Here is a 22126-nt window from a genome sequence, read left to right as displayed (position 1 = left end):
AGATCCAGGATAAAGAAAAATTCCTAAAAGCAGCAAGAAAAAAGAAAAACATAACGTATAAGTGAGCTCCTATATATCTGGCAACAAACTGCTTAGTGGAAACCTTACATGCCAAAAGAGAGTGGCATGACATATTTAAAGTGCTAAAGGGATAAAAAAAAAATTAGAATAGTATATCTGGGGAAAATATCCTTCAAACATGAGAGAGAAATAAAGATTTTCCCAAACAATAGCTGAGGGATTTTATCACTAGACCTGTCCTACAAGAAACCGTAAAGGGAGTACTTCAATCAGAAAGAAAGGGGTGTTAATGAGCAATAAGAAATCATCTGAAGATACAAACCTTCAGGTATTGGTAAGGACATCTAAAACCTCTGAATATTATTATACTGTAATTGTAGTATGTAACCTACTCTTATCTTAAGTAGAAAGGCTAAATGATGAAGCAATAAAAAATAATAACTACAACAACTTTTCAAGACATAGATGGTACAATGAGATATAAATAGTAACAACAGGCTGTAGTGGCTTTGTCCTCCGCTTTTCTCTTCCTCCGCTGACGTCTCTTAGCTCTCCTCAGCCTCCCGCCGGCAGTCTCCTTAACACCGAACACCATGCCTTCAATTAAGTTGCAGAGTTCTGATGGAGAAATATTTGAAGTTGATGTGGAAATTGCCAAACAATCTGTGACTATTAAAACCATGTTGGAAGATTTGGGAATGGATGATGAAGGAGATGATGACCCAGTTCCTCTACCAAATGTGAATGCAGCAATATTAAAAAAGGTCATTCAGTGGTGCACCCACCACAAGGATGACCCTCCTCCTCCTGAAGATGATGAGAACAAAGAAAAGTGAACAGACGATATCCCTGTTTGGGACCAAGAATTCCTGAAAGTTGACCAAGGAACACTTTTTGAACTCATTCTGGCTGCAAACTACTTAAACATCAAAGGTTTGCTTGATGTTACATGCAAGACTGTTGCCAATATGATCAAGGGGAAGACTCCTGAGGAGATTCGCAAGACCTTCAATATAAAAAATGACTTTACTGAAGAGGAGGAAGCCCAGGTACGCAAAGAGAACCAGTGGTGTGAAGAGAAGTGAAATGTTGTGCCTGACACTGTAACACTGTAAGGACTGTTCCAAATACTAGTTTCACTGCTCTTTTTATAATTGTTAATTTTAGACAAACAGTAGACAAACGCAGCAGCAAGTCAATTGTATTAGCAGAATATTGTCCTCATTGCATGTGTAGTTTGAGTATAGATTCCAAACCTATGGCTGAGTTTCTTCTAGTATGATCGAAAGTTTCTTTTTTCTTTGCTCTGAATAAAACTGAACTGTGGGTTCTCTATAAGTGGCATTTTGGGCTTTCCCTCTTTTTTGTAAAGCAATTTCTGCCTAGTTTATTGTCCAGTTAACTTTAGTGACCTTTTGAAAGTTGGCATTGTAAATAAAACAAGTTGCAAAAAAGTTTTTTGGAATAGAATTAACAAAATATTCTCTTTATTCATGAGTTGGAAACTGGAAAAAGGCTTCTTGAGGTAAATGTTCTGAGTGGAGTTACCATGATGTCTTCCAGCCTCCTGCAGTCAAGGAGTACCACTGTATTGATTAGCCTGTATGTAGCAGGGCTCCCTTCGTTGCATCTGAGGACTTGTTTTCTTTTTCTTTAATTTTATTTTTAATCCTCTTAGTTTTAAATATATTGCCTAGAGACTCAGTTACTACCCAGTTTGTGGGTATTTGGGAGTAATGTAACTGGATAGTTTGTTAGCTTTTCAATTAAAAATGACACTTAACCCATGTGGGATGTCATCTTTTTATAATCAGTGTTCCCATGTGGGGAAAATTATTCACACTACTTGCATGTAAAAAATAATTTAACTTTTATCATTAAAATATGTGGTAAAACCCAGAAAGCATCCATCATGAATGCAAGATACTTTCAATAAAAAGTAAGTTATATAAAAATAAATAAATAAATAAATAAATAGTAACAACAAAAAGTTAAAAAGTGGAAGGAAGATGTTAAGTCATAGTCTTTACTAGTTTTCTTTTTGCTTGTTTGTTTGTGCAAATAGTATTAAGTTGTTATTAGCTTAAAATAATGGGTAATAAGATAGTATCTACAAGCATCATTGTAACCTCAAGCCAAAAAAATACAATAGATCCAAAAAAATTAAAAAGCAAGAAATTAAATAATATCAACAGAGAAAATCACCTTCACTAAAATAAAGACAGGAAGGAAAGAAAGAAAGAGAAGATGAGCAAATGACCGACAAACAAATAAAAAATGACCTGAGTAAGTCTTTACTTATCAATATAATATTGAATGTAAATGTACTAAACTCTCCACTCAAAAGACATAGGATGGCTGAATGCATTAAAAAAAAAAAAAAAAAAAACCAATGATCTATACCCTACGCAAAACACATTCACCTATAAAGACACACATAGGCTGAAAATAAAGGGATGGAAAAACATATTTCATGCCAATTGAACCCCCAAAAGAGCAGGAATCACTATACTTATATCAGACAAAATAGATTTCAAGACAAAACTTATAAGAAGAGACAAAGAAGGTCACAATATAATGATAAAGGGGTCAATTCAGCAAGAGGATATAACAATATTAAATTGTTATTTTAAATATTTTAAATATATATGCACTAAACACTCAAGCACCAAGATATATAAGGAAAATATTAGTATAGCTAAAGAGAGAGATAGGCTCCAATACAATAATAGCTGGAGACTTTGCCATCCCACTTTCAGCATTGGACAAATCTCCAGACAGAAAATAAACAAATAAACATTAGCCATAATCTTCACTGTAGAACAAATGAATCTAATATATAAGCATCCTCTCTAACCACAATGAAATAAAACTAAAAATCAATAACAAGAGGTATTTCAGAAACTATAAAATTACATGAAAATTAAACAACATGCTCCTGAATGACCAGTAGATCAATGAAGAAATTAGAAAGGGGATTGAAAAATTTCTTGAAACAAATAATAAAGGAAACACAACATAACAAAAACTATAAAATACAAGGAAAGTAGTACTAGCAGGGAAGTTCATAGCTGTAAGTGCCTACTTCAAAAAAGAAGAAAAACTGCAAAATAACAACCTAACAATGCATGTTAAAGCAGTAAAAAAGCGAGGGCCAACCAAACTCAAAATTAGTCAAAGAAAAGAAATAATAAAGATCAGAGCAGAAATAAATGAAATTGAATTTTTTTATAAAAAGATCAATAAAACAAAAAGTTGCTATTTTTGAAAATTTAAACAATATTGACAAACTTTTAGCCTTACTAAAGAAAGAAGAGAGAAGACCCAAATAGTCAGAGATGAAAAAGGTGACATTACAAGTGATACTGCAGAAATTTAAAGTATCGTTTGTGGCTAATATGAGTCACTATGTGCCAATAAATTGGAACATCTAGAAAAAAATGGACAAATTCCTAGACACATAAAACCTACCAAGATTGGACCACGAAGAAATGAAACAGCAGAACAGACCAATACAAAGTAATGAGATAAAGTTCATAACACAATATCTCTCAGTAAGGAAAAGCCTGGGACCTGACAGTTTCACTGCTGAATTCAACCAAGCATTTAAAGAATACCGATCTTCCTCAAATTGTTCTGAAAAATATAAGAAGAGGGAATACTTTCAAACACATCCTTTAAGGCCATTATTACCCTGATACCAAAACCAGACAAAGACACATCCAAAAATTAAACTATGGGCCAATACCCCTAATGATTATTGATTCAAAACTCCTCAATAAAATACTAATACATTTTACATTCAACAATACATTATTCAACAATACATTAAACAATACATTAAAAAGATCATTCATTATGATCAAGTGGAATTTATCCCTGGATTGCAAAGATGGTAGGACATACACAAATCAAAGTGGTACATCATATCAACAGAATGAAAGGCAAAAATAATATGATCAGTTTAAATGATGATGAAAAAGTATTTGATAAAATTCTACATCCCTTCATAATTAAAACCTTAAAAATCTAGTGTAGAAGGAACATACCTCAACATAATAAAATTTGTCTATGAAAAACCTGCAGCTAGTATCCTGCTGAATGGGAAAACCTGAAAGCCTTTCCCCTAAGATCTGAAATACAACAAGTATGCCCACTTTCACCACTGTTATTCAAAATAGTACTGGAAGTGCTAGCTAGAGCAATTATACAAGAGAAAGAAATGAATGAGATCTAATTTGGAAAGGAAAGGAAGAAGTCAAATTATTTTTGTTTGCAGATGATGTGCTCTTATATTTAGTGAAACTTAAAGACTCCAACAAAAAACTATTAGAACTGATAAGCAAACTCAGTAAAGTTGCAGGATGCAAAATCAACATACAAAAATTAGTAGCATTTCGATATGCCAACAGTGAACAATCTGATAAATAAATGAAAAGTAGTCTAATATACAACAGCCACAAATAAAATTGAATACCTAGGAACTAACTTAAGCAAAGTGAAAGATCTCTATAATAAAAACTATAAAACACTGATGAAAGTAATTGAAGAGGACTCTAAGAAATGGAGAAATATTTCATGTTTATGGGTTGAAAGAATCCATATTTTTAAAATGTCCATACATCCCAAAGCAATCTGCAGATTCACAGCAATTCCTATCAAATAGCTAGATCTTTCTTTTTAAAAGGACACATGGGAGAGGGGAAAAAAATGTCAGATAGGAGGCAGGATGGACTTGCAGCTCCCACTTGGATGTTTGTTTGTTAATGCATGTGGAGACTCACACTGTAAATTTTGCTTCAAGAACTGTTGCAAGAGCATAACAGGAAAGCCAAAATAATTCACAGACTCTTTGAAATAAATGACTTGCTGCAGCAAACTCCATGAGATAGCTGAAAAACTGTGAGTGCCCAAAGTGTGAAAGGGGAAAGTCTGCCTCTGAATACACATCCTCACTGGGGAACCTGAAAATCCAGATCCAAGCAAAATATAAAAGCAGAAAAAGCAGTGGGAAGAGACCTGTAGGCACTCCTTGTCCCCAGGGAAACCCAGGGAAGCCATTTCTGACTTTATTTAACAGGTGCTTTAGGGAGGACTGCCAGTGAAATTTAGAAAGGACCACAGGGAGAATGAAACTTCCAGCTGAATTTTGTAATGATTTTGACCAAGCATGAAATTTCCTGGGCAGAATGGGGGAGGGGTGGTGGTGACGGTGAACAGGAAGTGCAGATGTAAAAACAGAAGCCTTGGCAGGTGTGGAGGAGTGAGACCTGAAAGCAGTGCTTGCTTTCTCAGCAGGGAGGCTTGTAGCCTGGGGCAAGATCCCAGCACTGTTCACTGGCTGCCTGGATATAAACTTCCTGCTCTTAGTGGGACATGGTGTGAGTGAGACTGGCCTTGCTGGCTGCACATGAACTGGGTGAGGCTGGTCACTGCAGTTTTCCCCCACCTCCCTGGTGGCCTGTATGAGGCAGCAGAAGCAGCCATAACCCCCTTGGGAACCTAACTTCATTGGCATGAGAAGTATACCCTTATATCCCACAGTGGCCACCACAATCCCTGCCCAAGGAGAGTCTGAGCTCAGACAGGCCTAACCCCTCTCCCACCTGATGATCTTTCTCTACTCATTCTAGTAGCTGAAGACAAAAAACATAATCTCTTGGGAGATCTATAGCCCTGCCCATCATCTGAGAAACTTGAATACTTATCCAGGAGAACTTAGGGCAAGCTTGTATCCCCCCTATACTATAGCAGCTGATGCTCTCTTGAAAGTGCCACTTCCTGACTTGACACTAGCCAACCCAAGCCATTACAACAACTCTTAAAATAACAACCTTGCTCTAAGAAAGGATAAACAACAACAACAACAACTAATTCCACTTCCTGTAACATCCTGACTAACCAGAGGTCTTGAGTCTGTCCACGTGACATCTTCACTGTTAGCAAAACCAGCATTTGAGCAAACCAGCACACTAAACAAAACTACAACCAAGGACCCTCAGATAGTTTACTTCATTCCCCTGCTACCTCCCCCCAGAGCAGGTGCTGGTATTCACAGCTGAGAGACCTGAAGACAGATCACATCAGAGGAATCTTTGCAGAGACACCCCAATACCAGCCCAGAGCCTGTTAGTTCTGCTGGGTGGCTAGACTCAGAAGAGCAATAACAATCACTGCAGTCTGGCTCTTAGGAAGCCCCATACCTAGAAGAAGGGGAAGAGCTTCACATCAAGGGATCACCCCACGGGAGAAAAGAATCTGAACAGCAGCTCTTGAGTTCCAGATCTTTCCTCTGACATAGTCTACCCAAATGAAAAGGGACAAGAAAATATTCTGGTAATATGAAAAAGCTGTGTTCTTTAACACTCCAAAAAGATCACACTAACTAACCTGCAATGGATCCGAACCAAGAAAAAATCTGCGAATGCCAGAAATAATTCAGAAGGTCAATTATTAAGCTACTTAGGGAGGTACCAGAGAAAGGTGGAAACCAACTTAAATAAACTTAAAAAAGATACAGGGTATGGACAAAAAATATATAGATAAATTTATTTTTATTGTAAATCAAAACAATCACAACTTCTGAAAATGAAAGACACACTTACAGGAATGCCAAATACACTGGAAAGTTTCAACAATATAATCAAACAAGTAGAAGAGAGAACTTCAGAGCTCAAAGACAAAGCTTTCAAATTAACCCAGTTTGGCAAAGCCGAAAAAAAAGAATCACACAAATGAACAAAGCCACCAAGATTTTTGGGATTTGTTAAATGACATAAAATAAGAATAATTCGTATTCCTGAGAAAGAAGAGAAATCTAAAAGTTCCAAAAACTTATTTGAGGGAATAATCCAGGAAAACTTCCTTGGCTTTGCTGGAGATCTAGACATTCAAATACAAGAAGCTCAAAGAACATGCGGAAAATTCATGGCAAAATGATCATCACTTAGGCACACAGTCATTAGGTTATCAAAAGTCAAAATAAAGGAAAGATTTTTGAGATCTGTAAGGCAAAAGCTTCAGGTAACCTATAAAGGAAAACCTATCAGATTAATGGTAGATTTGTCAGCAGAAACTCTACAAGCTAGAAGGGACTGGGATCCTATCTTCAGCCTCCTTAAACAAAACAATTATCAGCCAAGAATGAAGGAAAGATAGTGACTTTTTCAGACAGATGCCCAGAGAATTTGCCACTACCAAACCAGCACTATAAGAACTGCTAAAAAGAATTAAATAATGACATTTGCAGCAACCTGGATGAAGTTGGAGACCATTTCTCTAAGTGAACTAACTTATGAATTGAAAACCAGACATCGCATGTTCTCACTCATAAGTGGGACCTAAGCTGTGTGGATGGAAAGGCATAAGGAAGGCATATTTTTAAAAGTTACAAGAGATTAGAGAGTGACTCAGTCTTCCAATGTAAAACTTCTGCTGCTTGAGTTATGCCAATATGGATAGCAGAGAATTGTGGCACATTTCTAAACTCTACTTCTCTGAACTTCTTCTGTTACCCAACTCCACAGTCAGTCAGTGCCCACTCATTTCTGGATTTTTTTTAAAGGAGGCTGCCTTTGTATATAGTAAGAGTAGAAAAATAGGGCAGATCCTATATGGAGTTTGGAGGGATATCTGATAAACTATTTCATGTTAGTTTTGTGGGATGAACTGGTGAAATTTGTACTACAAGAAAGTGCAGATATGGGGAGGGATTCATGACTAATTAAATGGTTGGATTAAAAGAGTTGATTTTAATGGATGCATGTCCACTGAGATAGACCTCTAATGTGGCATGTCAGAGAAATCTGTCTTAGGCTGTGTTCTAATTCAACATTTTCATTATTGACTTAAGTAAGGGCACAGATAACAAGGTGATCAAACACACAGATGGTGCAAATCTGGGAGAGACAGTTAGATAATGTATTTACTGACAGAAGTCATGTGTTATTTCACCAAATGGGAATTAATCTCCTAAATTAGAGTTGTGTAGTTAGAGTTTACATAAGGCATTAGATGTTTTCCTTTGGATTTCTGGCCAGGAATTACTCATTGCTTAACAATTTTGGGGGAAAAATTTGCAGTGCCAGATAATAGCCTTGTCTCATTAACAACAGCAAAATCCTTATCATCAGTGTTTCTATTTCTTTAATTCCTCAAGGTAACAGCTGAGCTCATGTCTAAGGCACTGTGCTGAGAGCTCTGAAAAAGCAAAATTCTTCCCTCTAGGACCTTCAAGCATTTACACAAATTACTTCCATGCTACATGGTGATCTGTGAAAAGGGCCAAATGAGAGGCACTGAAAATATAACAGGAACCCTGGGAAGGGAGAGAGGGAGTGACGATATATGTTCTGGGAAGGCCTTTTGAGGGAGGTGAGAACTTAATCTTAATTCCAGTTAAACTACTGAAGACTTTTGCTATATCCTTTCTTTTTGGGGAAATTTAGGGCCTTGTGGAACCTGGTAATCATGCAACCTTGTAATCCCTATAAAAGATAAACAAGGAAATTGAGAAAGGAAAAGTCACAGTCTGGAAATATTTTGCCAGCCTCTCTATGAGGCCTAATGCAAAGGTTAATTCTAGAGCATTTATTTCTTTGCTTTTCAGTTTGTTACCTTTCCATAGAAATGAGAGCCCCCTGCTGTTCTCTGCCATCAGCTGCTCTGTTCTGCTAATCAGGGAATGAAGCTGAGAATGCCCCTTGGCTCTGGGAGAGGGATAAAAGAACAGGTGCCAGAGCTCATGTATTGAAATACATCAAGAGTCTGTTCATCACTCAATTGTTCTCCAGTGTAAGATACTCAAGAACAAACAAGTCCACTGTGAGTCAGAATCTGCCAACAGTCTTTTTCCTAGTAGTCTGAGGATACTAAGTAGTTTGGCTAAGTATGAGTTGCTGTACCCTAGGTATTATACTGTCAGGGAAATTCCCCACTGTCTGCCAAACATTTCAACTCAGCAAAATTAGATCTGAAAAATGTTGATGAGCCATAAAATAAGTCATACATAGTTAGTGCCTTTAAAGAAATGAACTACTAAATATATTCTAAGCAAAGAAGCATTTCTGGAAGGATAATGGCTGAACTTCAAATTTTAGGGTTCTCACATGCTTGTTGCCTCAGGCCTAGCCCCTTTTCCTCAACTCCTTGCAAATTCATACTTAACCTTCTCTTCTGCCCTAGTGAAAATAGATTTTAACCAGGAGTCCATAAATGTGGGTGCTAGGTCTGGCTTTATCACTGGTCATCAGTTTTCCCATCTGAAAAGTGAATGCCTTGCTCATAGTGTGCAGTTGTTGTGGATGTTGCATTTTTGGAGAAAATTGCATGTGAAGGTTAATGGGCTGCACAGACACAAGGTAGATATATTATTACTTAAACTCCATTGTGGAAACTAGGAACATTCAGAAATTACCTTTACTTGAATGTTCAGGCTGAATAAAGTTTGCCTCCAGATTAAAAGTCCTCAGCCTCAGGGAAAGACCTACTCTAGTTTAGTGTCTATCTGTTTTTGTGTGTTCTTTCCCTGTTCCAGTCCCTCTCCTTCTCCCTCTCTGTCTCCCTCTTCTTCCTTCTCTCCTTCCCTCCCATCCTGCCCACTTCTCTCTCTCATATGCGTGCATGCAGGCATGAACACATGTATGTGCACCCATATGCGTGTGCACATACACACAGTAAAAAAAAAAAAAAAAAAAAAAAAAAAAAAAAAAAAAGGACAATAAAAAAGGGCATGCCTTTTGTCACAGATGCTTATGGAAACACATAGAACTTTCAAATTTTATGGTATAATAGCCTTAAAACTTTTACTCTACCTTGAAGTTCAACTTTAATTGATTTTAATTATTTATATACAATTATTTACTTATATTCTGTCTTCTTTTACAAAGAATTTGAGACATTCAAGCTTCAACTTGTTCAAAACTGTAGGTGGTATTCAAACCAATAAAGACTGCTTGTCTCAAATTTTCAAAGGGAAATAAGAAGTTGCTGAGTTATGCAGCAAAATACAAGTGTTATATTTTTCAGATTACACAAAAAGTTATTAAAAGTGGTAATTCATGTATTTCCTGTGAAATCTGCTGTGAACAAATTCATTGTAGATTGTAATGCTTACTCATGGTTTACTAGCTAAAAGTGTCATGGGGCAGAAAAGATATAAACAGAATTTTGCCCTGGTGCCATTCACCTGTAGACCATTCAGTTACATACACCACTGAGGGAGAGTCTTTGGTTGGAGTCTTCACCATCATGTAAGTATAACAGGTATTTTTTGCAAATTTCTAATTAGAAGCATTGAGCACTTCTGTAATGAATTTCTATAACCACGTGTACAGGACTAGATGGGAAGAAATAATGTAACCAAATTTACAACAGATGGGAACATAACTTTTGCCTTAAATTGTTGCACCCCAATGTACTAATTGAACACTTACCTTTTGTTATTGCTTATTGGCAGATTTGTGTGTGTGCATACATGCATGTTTGTATTCTTTCTGACTGGACCCTAAACTGATTGAAAGCGGGATTCCATATCTTTATACTTCATATCGTTATCTTTATCCTTCATATCGTTATCCTTTTGTGCTGTAATTAATGTTTGCCAGAGGCTGAATTTTCCTATTTGGAAACTCTAAATTGTATAAGCAACCCTACCATCTCTGGTGTTACAGTTTCCATTTTCAATTTGAATAGTCTTGCTTAAAAAATATATTAACTTGACCTTCACATAAGACACTAAATAAGCATTTCCTTTTTTGTGTGTAAGGATGCCCACAATTCAGCTTAATGACTGTAAACAGCATAAATGCACAATCTTTAATTCAGCTGATCACATTTCACTTTGCTTTCTTATAAAAAAAGATTATTTGTATCTTTTTAACAGTTTTATTGAGGTGTAATTGTTGCACAAAAATTTGAATGTATTTTATGTGTACAATCTGATGGGTTTGAACACGTGCATACACCCATGAAACCATTACCACATGCAAGATAATAAACATATTAAGGTTGTTTTTGATAAAAGTTAAAGATACTTATTTTTACTTTGGTGCGGTTTGGAGTTGCTGGATTCCACGTCATTCTGAGTTGACGTGTGACTCATTTGCACGCATTCACTCTTGCAGGGGTCTTTGAAGTGGTATTTCTAGCCCGGAGAAGGGAAAATGACTGTCCACAGAATTCTACACAGCAGTTGTCTTACTCAGTTTCCTGCTTGACCCAGTTCCTTCTGGGTATTGTTAGTAAAGGAATCCCCTTTCTGTTGTGCAAAGACATAAAATGTCGTGACTTGACCAAGGTTATCATTGTTGACTTTTTGTGCTAGGGACAAATTTCCAGTTTTTTTTTTTTTTTTCTGAGATGGAAACAAGGAATCTATCCTTGTCTCAAACAAGAACAAGAGCTATGTACTCACAAAAACTAAAAATTAAAAGAATTATCAAGGGAAGACACAGGGTAAAAGGATTATCAGTAGGGTCAATGGAAAGTATTAATATTTCATACATGACCTGCACATAGTAGTCTTTTGTGATCTGAGTCTTTTTGAAAACGATAGTCATTAAGGGATATTTTTTCTTGGGCATTTGTTTTTCCTTTCTCTATTTTTATTTTTAACCTTCCTGCCTTTCACTATTTTATATTGCATCCAGTGTCCTCAACTTTATTTCACTTGTAAACTCCTTGAAGGCAGAATGTGAGAGGTGGCTCAAGAGACTCCTATGACTTCACAAACTGGTCAGAGTTCCTGAAATTAGTAGCATTAATCTTATAGGCTATGTATTAGGGCATTACCGCTCTAGAAGGCTATCCTAAAATGCAGATTTAACTAGAGAAGAGAACCCATGAGCAGATTACCATAAGTCAGGTAATTAGATTAGCTGTCTGCCTGCCCATGCCTTCACTGGAGATGTTTCGATGCCGTGAATGAAATTCCGGTGTCTAGATATTACTCATGAAAACACAGGGATGCTGATTGTCTAATGGGAGTCATGGGTAAATTTTTAATGGTTTTCAATCTGACATAATCAACACTCATTAACAAAGGTGGGAATGGGGATATTGAGTAAAACACACTTATTCAATGGTATTACGATTTTGACTCCTCAATTGACTATTTCCATTGCTTGCCTGTAAGTTTGGTGATAGCCTGCTGTATTTGTCTTGTACACTATTCTATCCTCAGTGTCAACAACAGAGTAAGCCTTTATGAAATGTTAGTCAAATGAATGAGTTTAAGTGATTGAACACAAAATGAAAAGTATATATCATTCAGAATTGGCAGCTTTTGAAGGAGTAATATTTTGGACATGGCATAGGAATAGGGATTTTATGGTGTTTACTAAAAATATGCAATCTTGGTGATGGAAAACTTCCATTGAAGTTACTAAAATTATCTTTCCTTATATTTTCTCTGCAGTTTCAGTGGCTGATGGTCACAAGAATGATGTAATTTCTCAGTGCTTTTCCTGCTTTGTATATTTCCAGCAACTTTTATCTAAAATACTTCAGATGGTGTGCTAACTCCTTAGAATGCACACCAATGATGTACTTTTTTTTTTTTCACAATTGAGATTTTGTTGGTTGTGTTGAGTACTGGTACACAAACATTTCAACTTGTACACAGTTCTTAACATACATGTGAAAAACCTAAAAAGCTGTGTATTGTAATTCTTTTCAAAACAGTTATTCCAGTGATATTCTAGCTTAAAAATTGGAGGCAAATTTTTCTTAAGAGTATATCAAGTACCAGTATCTTCAAATGTTGTTAACTTGTTACATACATCCTACTGATTCAAAATGTAATAGCATATATACTCCATATACAAATTTTTAACCTTTCATAGCACATTAGCAAAGTTATTAGGAAAGTAAGGCTACCACGACAAAAGATAATATAGAGTGCACAATTATGACTGGAAGAGCCATTATCAAGGGTAATTTTCTTTAGGAAACAATTCTACTGAACACAACATGGGAATATAAGTAATTAAAAATGTTCAAGATATTGAATACAGGACTGTGACTCCTGTATTCACATTGCCATGTATAGTATGCTTTTTATTATAGGATATAAAAACTAACCCCCTTAAATGGAATGTTAAGCTGACACCCAAGACAGTCAAAGCACCACCAAATTCAATATCCCACATTATTTTCTGATTGCACCAAAAAACAAACAATGAGTGAATGATTTTGCCTCTTAAAGAAAAGCATTTACACTTAAAAAATAGGATGAGATGAAATTCATCTCATCCATTTTATGAAGGGATGTTCATAAAATATTTCTAGAACTATTAAAAGGCTACCATTTACAAAATAGTTGATAAAAATATTCCTCTGGATTGTACAAGAAGGGAGGCATGGAGCACTGATAAGACATGATATATGATACTAATCAGATGTGGCTTCTTTCTCTCTGGCTTCATCAGCAGCTAGACTCTTCTTGGTTTTCTGCAGGTAAATCTTTTTTTAGTTTCTTGGTTCACCACTTTGGACTGTTTTCCCTTTTGTCCCCTTTTTTCTTTTGTTTGCACTATTTTGTCTGAAAATGTATCCTTTCCTGCTTCCTTTTTTGGTTTCATTTCCTTTTTTTTTTTTTTTTTTTTTTTGAGATGGAGTCTTGCTCTGTCACCCAGGCTGGAGTGCAGTGGCACAATCTTGGCTCACTACAACCTCTGCCTCCTGGGTTCAAGCGATTCTCCTGCCTCAGCCTCCTGAGTAGCTGGGACTAGAGGCACATGCCACCATGCCCAGATATTTTTTTTTATTTTTAGCATTTTTAAAAATTTTAGTAGAGGTGGGGTTTCACCATGTTGGCCAGGATGGTCTTGATCTCCAGACCCCGTGATCCACCCACCTCAGCATCCCAAAGTTCTGGGATTACAGGCATGAGCCACCGTGCCTGGCCCTTTTCCACTTTTACAGATGCAGATGTAACTGAGAACTGCGCTGATCTCCTCATCAGCTCTTCCTTCACTGCCTCTAAGGCTAAGCTGACCTTTCTCTTGGGCATTTTAGTGGCCAGGAAGGGCATGCTGAGAGGCTTCAAGAAGCTGGGATGTCTGGCTGCTGCCACTCCTTCCACCACCTGAACTACCAATGATGTATTTGATAAAAATAAGGCAAGAGAGGTACATCAGGAAGAGCCCAGAATGAAAGGTCAGAAGAACAAGGAGAAGTGGGCAGTGGCAATGTTGAAGTCACTACTACTATGGGTTTATGGTGCTTATCACCCTGTACTGTAATTATCTATGTACAAAGTCTTACAGAGTGACTTTTTGCCACTGTGGCTTACCAGTGGCTCTCTGTGGGACTTTGAGTCCCTAGTAACCCAGACAATGTCTCATTTATTTTTATATCTTTACTGCTTAGCAAAGATTTTCTGCCAGCCACATAAAAAATACCTGGTAAAGGTGTGTTGAATGAATGATAGAGGAACCTAAAGAGATGCTTTTCAATATTTATTAATTCATCACAATTTAGTGAGCATCAGTTATATGCCAGGCATTTTGATAGTCATCCAGTATAAGACTCTTTCCTGTCCACAAGGCATTCATAATTTTAGAGGGGTACAAGTAAGTGAATAATTATAAAATTATTAGTAAATGCAGCAGATAAATATACATGGTATATTACAGGAGCACAGAGTAGTCACACATATGCTAGCTGAAAAGAGGTGATGACAGAATCTGATTTATTCATTAGAAAAAAATTACTATTAGCACTATTATTAAACATGAGATTAACCATTTGTTGCCAACTGATATACTATTATCAATATGAGGGAGATTCTAGGACATGTGTGACCAGTGGAATCCATTGAATTTTTTTTCTAAAATCTATTGCCTTAATTGTTGTGGGAAGTCAGGGACCCCGAACAGGGGACCTGCTGAAGCCGTGACAGAAGAACATAAATTGTGAAGATTTCATGGACCTTTATCACTTTCCCAATCAATATTCTTATAATTTCCTATGCCTATCATTACTTTAATTTCTTAATCCGGTCATCTTCGTATGTCGAGGATGTATATCACCTCAGGACCCTGCAATGATTGTGTTAACTTCACAAATTGTTCATAAAGCATGTGTGTTTTATGAACTACCTGGGAGCCAGGCAGGACAGAGCCATATTTCTCTTATTACCGAAAATGGGTAAGAGAAATATCACTGAATTCTTTCCCCAGTAAGGAGTATTAATAATTAACAGCCTTGTGAAAAGAATGCATTCCTGTGGGGGGGCCTCTAAAATGGCCACTCTGGGGGTGTCTGCCTTATGCAGTTGCAGATAAAGGTTGAAACATGCCCTGGCCTCCTGCAGCACCCCCAGGCTTACTAGGATTAGGAAATTCCAGCCTGGCGAATTCTAATCAGACTGGTTCTCTGCTCTTGAACCCTGTTAATATGTTTATTAATGACAATGGGTGCACAGCAGGACATGGAACTTCATTAGTAATTCTAGTTTCACTCTGAACTTGTGATCTTGCCCTGACCTTCTGCCTTGTGATATTTTATTGCCTTTAAAGCATGTGATCTCTGTGACCCACACCCTATTTGTACACTCCCTCCCATTTGAAAATTGCTAATAAAAACTTGCTGATTTTACAGCTCAGGGGACATGATGGAACCTGCTGATATGTGATGTCTCCCCCGGACACCCAATTTTAAAATTTCTCTCTTTTGTAGTCTTTCCCTTTATCTCTCACACCGGCCGATACTTAGGGAAAATAGAAAAGAACCTACATTGAAATATCGGGAGCTGGTTCCTCCGATACTTAATAATTACATAATCACCATCCCCTAAAATTAGCCAACCATAACTACAATGTTGTTACTAATGACAGTCACCTTACAAGATAAGCAGGGTTTTAAAGGATAAGTAGTAGCTATTCAGGTGAAGCCAAGAGGAAAGGAATTTCCAGGGGAGGGAATAGTGTAAATACATTTGTGTAAGAAACAGAGAATTGGCAAAGTATGGCCTATATTATGTATTTTAGGTAATGGAACTCAGTGAGAGATTTTTAGCAGTAGAGTCATCTGATGATGTTTGACTATAACAACAGTCACACGTATGAAGTTCTCACTATGCCAGGGATAGCTCCAATGGCTTTATTTCTATATTAACACAATTAACTCTCACAACATCCCTATGAGTTAGGTACTATTCCTATCTCCTCTTCATTGGTGGGAGAAGGTTAAGTAAAGTGTCTCACATCATTAATAAGTGATAGAGTCAAGAATTGAACCATGGCAGTCTGACTAAAGAGTACCTGTATTTAACCACTTCACCGTAAATATTATGGGGCAAGTTTGGATTTCAAGAGTCCATACAGGGAATTCTTGCAAGATCCACGTATGAGTTGATGAAGTCCTGAACAAAGTCAGTGGAAGTAAAGATAGAACAGAAGAAGAGATAAAGAGAAAGATTTTAAAAGTCCATATAAGGTAAAATTGTCAGGATTTCTATTGAATGTGAATTTCGAGAGGGTGGTAAAAAAGAAGGTAGAGTCAGAGGAGACTTCCATGTTTCTCTAAGACATATAAGTAGAGAGATCTAGCAGGAAGATAGATATTTGGTTCTGAAACTGAAAAGGGAGATCTAGGCTGATGATAGAAAGTTTATACAATCACAGAGATAGAAAAGGTAAATGGACTGATGATAGAATGCTAGGAAATGCCAATGTTTTTAGGAGTAAGTGAATATGAGGAGTCATTGCAGGAGGCAGAGAGCAAGAGGTCAGGGAAGCATGAGAATGTGGCATGGTGGAATCTGAGGAGATACAATATATTAACAAGGAAAGCATAATCATGAGTATCAAACACAGCAAAGAAGTCCATTAACTGAAGGATTGAAAAGATACATTGAATTTGACAGGTGATTAGTGAAAGCAGTGTCTTGAAATATTGGGAGTGGATGTCAGACTGCATAAATTAAGACAATGTAAGATGAAAACATGACGACAGTGAAGGTAGACAAACTTCAAGAAGTTTGGTGGCTTCAAAGAGGAAAGAGTTAGGGAGGTAGCAAGTAGGGACTATGGAAACACTGTAAGTATTCTTTTAGGTTATAGATTGAAAGAGAGTTGAGCATTCTTACAGGTTGAAGAAATGGATGGGATGTCTGATGAAGTAAGGACTTGCTGGAGGTTAGAGGGGGTGGCACTAAGGGTTTGGTCAAGGGAGAATTTGGAAGGAAACATCTCCACAGTTGAGACAAGGGAAAAAGAGATAAGGACGAGTATGGATGCAGCTAATTTTGTAAATAGAGGTGAATGGGTAAAAAAGAGTTAAGGAGATAAGAGGGACTTAATTTTTAGATTAATTTTACCACTTTCCTTAAGCCCACTGTAAACTTTTTGCCTCCTTATTTAGTAGCTATCTTTGTTTTTGCTTTCATTGGGAAAATGAGTCTAGGGTGGAAGATAGGAGACAGTAAATATAGTTATACAAAGGTAAAGGATTTATAGTTCCAACCCTCAAAGGTTCCAAGCAGGGAGAGATCAAAACCAGTGAAGGAAAATACAGCCCCAGGCAAGTGTGGGTATTGAGGTTTTATTCATTTACGTGTAAGTAGCATTTGTAATAAACATTGAAAGATAGGTAGTGTTGCCACATGTAGCAAGTAAGCCAAAGTTAACATTCACTATCTTCTCATCTCCTCATCAATATTTCTAACTCTTTTAATGAGAGAAAAAATAAGAGAGAGATGGGGAGCGAGAAAGATAGAATTATTGAACATGCAATATTTGAGTTGTACCACCAATGTTTTATATTTTCCTCACAAAGAGGCTCAATATATCAATGATGCTTTGAATACTGTATTAGTCCATTCTCACATTACTATAAAGGACTACCTGAGACTGGGCAATTTATAAAGAAAAGAGGTTTAGTTGACTCAGTTCTGTAGGAGGCTGTACAGGAAGCATGGACCGGGAGTCCTCAGGAAACTTACAATTGTGTCAGAAAGTGAAGGGAAAGCAAGCACTTCTTATGTGGCTGGAGCAGGAGGGAAAGAGTGATGGGGGAAGTGCTACACACTTTTAAACATGAGAACTCACTCACTATAATGCGAGCAGCAAGGGGGAAGTTCACCTCCATGATTTAATCACCTCTTGCCAGGCACCTTCTTTAACATTGAGCAAAAACAAATTTCTCAGGAGAAGAAGAAATTCTGCCTCAGGACAGTAACATAGAAATCCTGCTTGAATTTTCAGACTCAAGACTATAACATTAATTCTTGACTGAGATTCTAGCCTTCTGATCTGCCTGCAGATTTGGAATTTCAAGTCCACACAATTATATAAGTCAATTACTTAAAATAAAAGCTGGAAGCATTCCCTTTGAAAACCAGCACAAGACAAGGATGCCCTCTCTCACCATGCCTATTCAACATAATACTAGAGGTCCTAGCCAGAAAAATCAGGCAAGAGAAAGAAGTGAAGCACATCCAAATAGAAAGAGAGGAAGTCAAACTATCTCTGTTTGCAGATAAAAAGATTCCATACATAAAAAACCCCATAGCCTCTGACCACAAGCTCCTTGGTCTGATAAATCACTTTAGCAAAGTTTCATGATATCAAGTTAATGTACAAAAATCAGTAGCATTTTTGTACACCAGCAACATCCACACTATGAACCAAATCAAAACTGCAATCCCATTCACAATAGCTACAAAAACAATAAAACACCTAGGGATATAACTAGCCAAAGAGGTAAATGATTTCTACAATAAAAATTGCAAAACACTGTTCAAAGAAATCAGAGAAGACACAAACAAATGAAAAAATCTTCCATACTCATGGATAGGAAAAATCAATATCATTAAAATGGTCATACTGCCCAAAGTGATTGACAGATTCAATGCTCTTCCTATCAAACTACCAATAACATTCTTCTCAGAACTAGAGAAACTACTTTAAAACTCATATGAAACAAAAAAAGAGTCTGAATAGCCAAGGAAATCCTAAGCGAAAATAACAAAGCTGGAAGTTTCACATTACCTGACTTCAAACTATACTAAAGGGCTAGAGTAAACAAAATAGCATAGTACTGATAGAAAAAAAACCCAGGAACATAGACCATTGGAACAGAATAAAGAGGTCAGAAATAGGGCCTCACACGTATGACCACCTGATCTTTGGCAAAGCTGATAAAAACAGCAATGGGAAAAAGACTTCCTACTCAATAAATGGTGTTAGGATAACTGGCTAACCATATGCAGAAGACTAAAGCTGGACCCCTTCTTTATGCCACACACAAAAATCAATTCAAGATTGATTAAAGACTTAAGTGTAAAACTCAAATATATAAAAATCCTAGAAGACAACCTATGCAATACCATCCTGGATGTGGGAACAGGCAAAGGTTTCATTATGAAGACACCGATGAAATCACAACAAAAGCAAAAATTGACAAGTGGGATCTAATTAAACTAAGAGCTTCTTGCAAAGCAAAAGAAACTATCAATAGAGTAAACAGACAATGTACAGAATGGCAGAAAATATTTGCAAACTATGCATCTGACAAAGGCCTAATATCCAGCATCTATAAAGAACTCAAACAAATTTACAAGAGAAAACAAACAATCTCATTAAAAAGTGGGCAAAGGACTGGAACAGACACATCTCAAAAGAAGACATACATGTGACCAACAAGCATATGAATAAAAGCTCAATATCACTGATCATTAAAGAAATGCAAATCAAAACCACAATGAGATACCATCTAACACCAGTTAGAATGACCATTATTAAAAAGTCACAAAATGACATATGCTGGCAAGGTTGTAGAGAAAAGGGAACACATATGCACTGTTGGTGGGAGTATAAATTAGTTCAACCATTGTGGAAAGCAGTGTGGTGATTCCTCAAAGAGCTAAAAGCAGAACTGCCATTCAACCCAGCAAATCCATTACTGGGTATATACTCAGAGGAATATAAATCACTTTACCATAAAGACACATACATGCGAATGTTCACTGCAGCACTATTCACAATAGCAAAGGAATGGAATCAACCTAAATGCCCATCAGTGACAGATTGGATAAAAAAAATGCGCTACATATACACCATGAAATACTATGCAGACATAAAAACACAAGATCATGTCTTTCGTGGAAACATGGATGGAACTAGAGGCTACCATTCTCAGCAAACTAACGTAGGAGCAGAAAACCAAATACCACATGTTCTCACTTATAAGTGGGAGCTAAATGATGAGAACTTATGAACACAAAGTAGAAAATGACACACACTGGGGTCTACTTGAGGGTGGAGAGTAGAAGGAGGGAGAAGAGCAGAATAGATAACTATTGGGCACTGCGCTTAATTCCTGGTGATGAAATAATCTGTACAACAAGCCCCTATGACATGAGTTTACCTATGTAACAAACATTCACATGTACCTTGGAACCTAAAATAAAAGTTAAAAAGAAATAAATATTAAAAAGTATATTCTCTTGGTTCTACTTCTTATTTTATTTTATTTTATTTTTTAAAATTTATTTATTATTATTATACTATAAGTGGTAGGGTACATGTGCCTAACGTGCAGGTTTGTTACATATGTATACTTGTGCCATATTGGTGTGCCGCACCCATCAGCTCGTCATTTACATCAGGTATAACTCCCAATGCAATCCCTCCCCCCCTCCCCCCTCCCCATGATAGGCCCCGGTGTGTGATGTTCCCCTCCCTGAGTCCAAGTGATCTCATTGTTCAGTTCCCACCTATAAGTGAGAACATGCGGTGTTTGGTTTTCTGTTCTTGTGATAGTTTGCTAAGAATGATGGTTTCCAGCTGCATCCATGTCCCTACAAAGGACACAAACTCATCCTTTTTTATGGCTGCATAGTATTCCATGGTGTATATGTGCCACATTTTCTTAATCCAATCTGTCACTGATGGACATTTGGGTTGATTCCAAGTCTTTGCTATTGTGAATAGTGCTGCAATAAACATACGTGTGCATGTGTCTTTATAGCAGCATGATTTATAATCCTTTGGGTATATACCCAGTAATGGGATGGCTGGGTCATATGGTACATATAGTTCTAGATCCTTGAGGAATCGCCATACTGTTTTCCATAATGGTTGAACTAGTTTACAATCCCACCAACAGTGTAAAAGTGTTCCTATTTCTCCACATCCTCTCCAGCACCTGTTGTTTCCTGACTTTTTAATGATCGCCATTCTAACTGGTGTGAGATGGTATCTCATTGTGGTTTTGCTTTGCATTTCTCTGATGGCCAGTGATGATGAGCATTTTTTCATGTGTCTGTTGGCTGTATGAATGTCTTCTTTTGAGAAATGTCTGTTCATATCCTTTGCCCACTTTTTCATGGGGTTGTTTGTTTTTTTCTTGTAAATTTGTTTGAGTTCTTTGTAGGTTCTGGATATGAGCCCTTTGTCAGATGAGTAGATTGCAAAAATTTTCTCCCATTCTGTAGGTTGCCTGTTCACTCTGATGGTAGTTTCTTTTGCTGTGCAGAAGCTTTTTAGTTTAATGAGATCCCATTTATCAATTTTGGCTTTTGCTGCCGTTGCTTTTGGTGTTTTAGACATGAAGTCTTTGCCCATGCCTATGTCCTGAATGGTACTACCTAGGTTTTCCTCTAGGGTTTTTATGGTATTAGGTCTAACATTTAAGTCTCTAATCCATCTTGAATTAATTTTCGTATAAGGAGTAAGGAAAGCATCCAGTTTCAGCTTTCTACTTATGGCTAGCCAATTTTCCCAGCACCATTTATTAAATAGGGAATCCTTTCCCCATTTCTTGTTTCTCTCAGGTTTGTCAAAGATCAGATGGCTGTAGATGTGTGGTATTATTTCTGAGGACTCTGTTCTGTTCCATTGGTCTATATCTCTGTTTTGGCACCAGTACCATGCTGTTTTGGTTACTGTAGCCTTGTAGTATAGTTTGAAGTCAGGTAGCGTGATGCCTCCAGCTTTGTTCTTTTGACTTAGCATTGTCTTGGAGATGCGGGCTCTTTTTTGGTTCCATATGAACTTTAAAGCAGTTTTTTCCAATTCTGTGAAGAAACTCATTGGTAGCTTGATGGGGATGGCATTGAATCTATAAATTACCTTGGGCAGTATGGCCATTTTCACGA

General features: G+C 37.0%; 1 pseudogene; it reads left to right on the top strand.

The window, feature by feature from the left end:
* Window positions 1-524: 524 nt before the first annotated feature.
* Window positions 525-1478, top strand: LOC105464326 (S-phase kinase-associated protein 1 pseudogene; annotated as a pseudogene).
* Window positions 1479-22126: the final 20648 nt, after the last annotated feature.

Source organism: Macaca nemestrina, chromosome X (assembly GCF_043159975.1).
Source record: "Macaca nemestrina isolate mMacNem1 chromosome X, mMacNem.hap1, whole genome shotgun sequence".
NCBI lineage: Eukaryota > Metazoa > Chordata > Mammalia > Primates > Cercopithecidae > Macaca > Macaca nemestrina.
The sequence above is the reverse complement of the archived record's forward strand: the minus strand, read 5'-3'. Positions and strand labels throughout refer to the sequence as shown.